Source organism: Pholis gunnellus (genome assembly GCF_910591455.1).
Source record: "Pholis gunnellus genome assembly, chromosome: 6".
Classification (NCBI taxonomy): Eukaryota; Metazoa; Chordata; class Actinopteri; order Perciformes; family Pholidae; genus Pholis; species Pholis gunnellus.
The window spans coordinates 11057045-11064329 of record NC_136532.1 but is presented as its reverse complement, the minus strand read 5'-3'; positions in this window follow the sequence as shown (position 1 = coordinate 11064329).

The window sequence follows — 7285 nt, the reverse complement described above, 5'->3', positions numbered from 1 at the left end:
GTCAACATTTGTTACTGTATGGCAAGTTACAGAGATGTGTTAAGAGAAACACAAGCTACAGTATGCAATGATAAGTCAGTTTTTCTTTGGTCAGTCTTTCCGGGAAAAGGCCTCTGGTGTTTATTTACAAATGGTTGTCAGTTGCTTGGCAACAGCTGGGGCTCACTCCAGAAACCCTGCATGGAGTCATGACTTCAGTGTGAGGGATTCAATGAAGCCTACTGAATCGAAATGAATTGTTAGTGTAAGTGGAGCAAATAAAACAGGAACTGTTTTAGACAAACACCCTGACTCACCATGAAATGTTTAACTGCGTTGACAAATGACAAATTTATCAAATTCAACAACCTGACTGGGGGGCTTAATGGTACTGAGCCATCGTGAACGTTATTAGTAACATCTGTGTTGTTCCTGCTATGGCACTATGAAAAACCTCAAATTAAATCTATCCAACTGCACTAACTGGCACTCACTGGCACCCTCTAATAGTTTACACACATAGTCTTAAAAAGATCTCCCTGCTGAGTTACATCATTTCATATTTTCTATATATAAATAGATATTTTCTTCCTACATTGTAATGTTACAATCCATTGACCCTTATAGACATTCTTTCTTGAAACAAATGTAGGCATAAAAAATATATTTCATTGGAGTTTGTAAATCCCAGGGGATCAAGATGTTTTTATCTCTTTTGTGGCTGGAGCCTACAATGCCAATGTGCTGATGTCTAGCAGGTATAATGTATACGATGTTTATCATCTTTGTTTAGCATGTTAGCATGCTAATATTTCTTAATTAGCACAAACATAAAAAACCATGAATATCAACGTCATGGTGGTGCTAGAGGAAAGGTCAGGGAATGATTGATCCTCTGTTGACTATGAATGTCTGCAGAAAAATGTATGACAATTCATCTAATAGTTGAGATATTTCAGTCTGGACCAAAGTGTTGGACCGACAGGCCAACACTGCCATCCCTCAAACCATCCGTCAACATGTTGAGAAACCATTGGTTTAGATCAAACACTTTTAGGGTTTGATGGCATCATAGCAACATTCAACTGATAAACATCAGATGTCTAGATAACTTTGTGACTGTTTGCATTGCCTTCCTACGTTAAACCACTGTGGCGCACAGTAACCTATATGCAAAATCGAAACATTTAAAACAAGATTATTTGGATGATAATACCACAAAGGCGTCATCCACTGACTGATGGCATGCAACAAAAAAAATCCCATTTTCCGACATATAAGCACATTGTGTGCCAGTCAAGGAGCATTAACTCAACAACACAAGGACAACATTCAAACCATGTCTTTTGGAAAAGGTAAGCTGTTCTTAAATGAAAGTTAATTCATCAAGGATTTCTGTTTCCACAAAAGAGTAAGACAATGTTAAACTCAGTGTAACAACGCTTTAGAGTTACTTTTATGATCATGTTGTGATTTCAGGAGTATTGATTGATTGATTGAAAAATAAGCAATATTTTCTTACAGCATATTATTCGCTCAGTATAATCAGTTTTTAAACTGAGATCTTGATTGGAATTAAATTTGAGCAAGCTACCGGCTGACTTGCTATGCAGATGTTTTTTGTGTGTCTAACATATTTGTGTGTCTAACCTCCTGCAGAGCTCCTGCTTTCCTGCATTGCGATTGGGATCTTGTTTGTGGACTCCCAATTATTTGAATTGGAGATGATTCGGGAAAACCTGAAAAACCTGGAACCCTTTGCCTTCTGTGATCTACAAATAGCGGAGCAATATTATGTAAGTAAATGCATCATACTTTAAGTTTATATCATATATAGTGCATTAACATTGACAGAAGTTTTCCTATTTTTAGAATTATATTTCATAGGAGATGTATTCAGTGGTAAAAGCCAATTAATGTAATAGAACATGCAGATACTACAAAATGAAGTTGCCTCCTAACCAGGAATGTAACTAAGTACTGTACTTAAGTACAAATTCAAGGGTTCTGCTTTATTTGATTATTTCTATTTTATGCAAGTGTACTTCTTGTTAGTTACTTTTCAGATTACAATTTTCCATACCCTTCCTGTTTAGTCCAAACCCTGTACCAGGTGATTTTTAATTAGAATTCTTCTGATAAACTGAAGGATGACGTTTTCGTTTTCAGTGTTGGGAGAATGATCCTATATAAATAAACTATTTTAAAACCAGGTTGTTTCATGAAAAGTTGACTTTTTAGAGATAAGTGGTTCTTACAGGATTGACACCACAAACATCTGATGATCTTATAGAATATGATGCATTGCTGTAGATTAAACTACCCAACATAAAGGATTTAAAAACATCTACAGCAGTAAAATGCAACATACACATTAATGCAGCAGTACATTGATCCAGAAGTATAATATATAATAGTAAAATACTGACAAGGAACATTTTACAGCACAATGAGTACTTTTACTTTTCATACTTTGAAACATTTTTGCTGTTTTTTAATTAAGTACATTTTGAATGCAGGACTTGCACTTCCACTTGAAGTGGAGTATTTTTAGTGTGGTATTGACACTTTTAATTAAGTAAAGGATTTCTTCGACTACAGCTCCTGTTGATAGAGGGACCTTTTGAACCCAAAAGTTATGATAACTCACAGCTTCTGAGATCTCCATCATTGATTTTGTCATATTGATTCTCACTTCCCCTCCAGGTCAAGCATTTGTTTCAAAAAGAGGGACCAAATACATTGAAGCTCATTGAGGGTATAACTTTAGGAAACACCACAGAAGAAATCAATGCCTCCAGCTGTGCCATCAACGACTACCTCGACAACCACCTGCAGACAATCTTTGAGAATGACTTAATTTACATAAAGCACAAGAACTTCATCCTCAAGCAGACTCAAACGTTTCTTAATCAGTTCAATAAAGCTGTTGGTCAAAATGGAACCCTCGCCTTGAAACAATGCCACAGAACTGTTACAATGTTAGACCGTTACACTATGAGAGTAAGAGGCCTTAAAATCATTAACTCTACCAGGCGATGGGTGGAGACTATCGCAGTCACAAATACCTCCTGTATGAAAAGATTTGACTAAAACACTCAATGACAACATTGATATTTATTTATCTTTGTATTTAGTCATTATATGTTGGTGTGTTATTTAAGGTTAATTTATAATATTGATGTTATTTATGTTGAATGATGTCTTCCAAATTGCCTGTATGATTAGAAATAGTTGGCAATAATAAAATAATTGAATCAAACCACTTTTATAATAAGATTTTTTTCATCCTTGATTTCACTGCCAGAAGAGACACACACACACACACACACACACACACACACACACACACACACACACACACACACACACACACACACACACACACACACACACACACAAACAAACACACAGGAAGTGGGTTGAACAACACATGTACTGACGTGATGGCAGTGGTGACAACTACTGAGGAAACACTGAAAAAGTGGTGACATAGTGATGACAGCAGTTGATGCTGTTGGGTAGAAAATCTTTTGATGTCACCTTAACACACACACACACACACACACACACACACACACACACACACACACACACACACACACACACACACACACACACACACACACACACACACACTTTTGTCTTTAACATTTACACGTTGATCTTTAAGGGAGGCCTGCCAAGGAGAGTCAAATAGGAAATTGAGCGAGATTTGAATAATCTGATGCATTCATATAGCGTAGTGTAGTAGTGTTTCATTCAACCATCACACACACAATACAATAAATAAAGCCTATACAATCTAGTATACAATATCACTGAAAAGGCACAGACAGAAGAATAATGCTTATGCCTATCCTAAATTCTTATCAATTAAGTTACCCTCAAGACAATGTAATATAAAAATAAGAAAAAGAAAAGAAAAAAATATATTTCATTCACACTTGTAAACCTCAAAATTAGCTTTATAAACAGTCCTTTTGAAAACCAAAAATGAGTTACACATTCTTACATTTATGTTAGCATTATTCCATAATTTTACCCCAACAATAGAGATACATCTTCTTTTAATCCCTTTTTTTAGCTTTTTTGTAACATAAACTTACAAACATCTCTTAAATAAAGTTCTAATGTAAGTTCAGTCAGTTCTTTTTCTAACGTCAATCTGTGTTTCATTATGGGAGATATAGACCACTCCCTCAAATATAATTTAGCTGGGTAATGACTATTACAGGGACTCTGGCGCGTTTGCCTCTAGCACAGCATGTGCCAAGGATGGCCCGAGACATTGAGCCTGTAAAACCTTACAAAAGTGTGCGGCGTAGCCCAACTTGCTGCAGCACAAACATCCTGCACTGAAACACCCTTGAACAGGGCCCATAAAGTGGCCATACACTTTGTGGAATGAGCCCTCAAAAACCCTGGATACATGCAGTGCTCGCACCGGGCATAAAGTGTTTAGCCTTTGCTCCTCTGAGCAGGAGAATGGAGGTGGGTGAAAAGCTCCACCGTGGGACATCTGTAGGCTGACTCCACCCCCTTAGGCACAAAGGCCGGTTTGGGCAGCAGACACAACTTTGCTGTGGTTAAAGCTAAGAGCAACACTGTTTTAAGTGACATGGTGGGTGACTGTGGAGTAAAGGGAGAGCAGGGCCGTCCTTCAAAAAGAGGGTCGGCGGTTCGATCCCCGGCTCCGGCTCCGCTAATCGCATGTTGATGTGTCCTTGAGCAAGACACTTAACCCAAATGCTACCGTAGCTGTGCCTACGGTGTATGAATGTGATAGAATCTGAAGCGTCTGCGTAATGACTGTAATGTAAAAATGAACTTTATCCTCACCGCCTCGATAGGCTCATAAGCTTTGTTCTCTCACCCTGGCTAGAGTCAGGAAGTTCAGGCTGAGAGCATAGAGCAGCACGGTTGGCCTGAAGTGGGCCAGCGCTTCCACCTGCAGAGGTGCTTTTACATCTGACAGGGAGAAAAACAGCAGATGTTTTCTCGCGAGGCAAAGAGATTTACGTCTGCCTGGCCACATTCCTGTCAAACTTGCTTCACCACCTGTGGGTGGAGAGTCCACTCTCCGTACACCCCTGCACCCCTTTTCAAAACGCCCGGGACATGTGTTGCTCGTAGGGACAGGAGCCTGGTGCTGCTCTGCACGATTATCCTCCGAGCCAACCTGTGCAACTGCAGTGAGCGAGTGCCGCCTTGGCAGTTGATGTACGCTACCACAGTAGTGTTGTCTGTTTTCACCAGGACGTGGCGTCCTTGGAGAAATTTCAGTAAATGCTTCAGTGCATAAAACACTGTCCAGAGCTCCAAGAGGTTTATGTGAGTCTGAGCCAGCCTCGGGTCCCAGGTGCCATTCACTGCTCAGCCCGACATGGTTGCTACCCACCCTGATAGGGAGGCATCCATTGTCAAGGTTAACCTGGATGACACCGCCCCCAGCGCGACACCTGACAAGAGAGCCATCGAGTCCCCCACCACGCACGCTGGTGATATTTTCCCTCTGTGGCCCAAGTGACGGCGTGGGCAGAGGTCAAAGGCTTCTCCTTCTTGTTTCATGAGGGTGCTTGTCTCTCTCATTTTTTCAAGAGCTGGACTTTTGGCTGGGTCATATGCCGCATCCATAACCTCTGCCTTCTGAGCATCACTGAGGCCTGAGAGATTTAGCCACAGGGCCCTGTCACCTGAGACTGCAAGGCCCATTACACGACCGCTGCCTTGCACTGCACCACGTGAGGAGTATAGGATGAGATCGTTAATCACACAAATCTCACCCCATAGGGCCGGGTTAGGTGCCCCTGAGTCCAGCTGCCCGCCCATCTCCTCTAGGATTTCCGCCTGGTACGCAGATAGCAGAGTCATCGCATTTAGAGAGCACACAAACTGTGCTTCGTATTCATACATTCTCTGGAAAACAGAGGCGATGATGCATTGCATTTTACGAGGCAGAGACATGTTTGAGGAAACTGCGAGAGAGCGGTGGAGGTGATAAGCCACTGAAGGCTCCACTGCTGAGGGTTCAGCCAGGCCCAGTTCCCTCATCCCGTTGATTTCCAGCTTTGAGCTTACTCTTAAACAGACTGGACCAGTACCTGCTCATTTCTCTGATATAGGTCGGCACTGCTGGCAGAAGTTGTTTTGATGACGGCTGGGCTGGTGGGAGCTTCTTACTGTCATACAGGTCTCTCCACCCCCCCTGTAGCATCCTGGGCTGTTGTACGGACCAATTGTGTGGGTCCGTCGGTTGATTATCTCTGTAGAGGATCCTGTTAGCAAAAAGGTTGAGTCAGAGATGGAGACAGATGGGTAGGAAGAAGCTTGCTGTGGTCGCTGGAGGTAAACGGCGGTGGGCACTGGCATCCGCTGCCAGGTGCCCCAGCTAGGGCAACTTGCTGTGGTTGCTGGAAGTATTCGGTGGGGGGCACAGAGTCTGTTGTTAATTTGTGTTTTTTCCATTTTAACAGATCAATGTTAAAGTCACCACAAACAATAAGTGTTTTCTTATCATATACTTTACCAAAGATATTAACAATGGTATTCATAAATTGGTGAATGCAGGAACCAGACGTTCTATAAATGCAACTCAAGAATATTCTCTTAAATTTAGTAGAATGAATTTCAATTGTCAAACTCTCCATAATACCATCACTGTGCTATCGATTACCTTACATTGAAAATGTTTCTATGCATAAAATGCTACACCACCACCACCTCTCTAACTTATCTGATTTTCTTTGAACATATCATAGCATTGTAGAACAAAGTCAACACCCTTGTAATTTCATAACCAAGTCTCTCTTATAGCAATAACTTGAAATTTATGTTTTAATGACTTTAAATAGTCTTTGATCAAAATGTGTTTCTGCTATTAAAATGTATGATTGAGGAACCCTCTAAATTTAGATTATTAAACTGATATTCAGTATATTATTCAGAATTTGATTTATAATCATATACAGATTTGCCTCAGTATCAATGTTATTGTCAAAACTAAATGATTTATGTTCAGTCAAATTAAAAAAACTTAGATTTGACTCCAGCAATTCTCAACTAAGGTTTTTTTCATTTTCAGAAAGATAATTTCACTCAGTTTCTGCAGTTGATAAATAACAATCTTCCGCTGTCATTTTATGAAAAACTAAAAGTAATTTAGAAATAAGATTTGCAGAAATTTTACTTATATTGATCCCGTTCTCCCACATTCAGTACCACAACCACCTTGTCTTGCTCTGGTGGTCCATTTAACCGTATGAACACTTTTCCATTTCTTGTCCATGTTGCTTGAATTCGACCA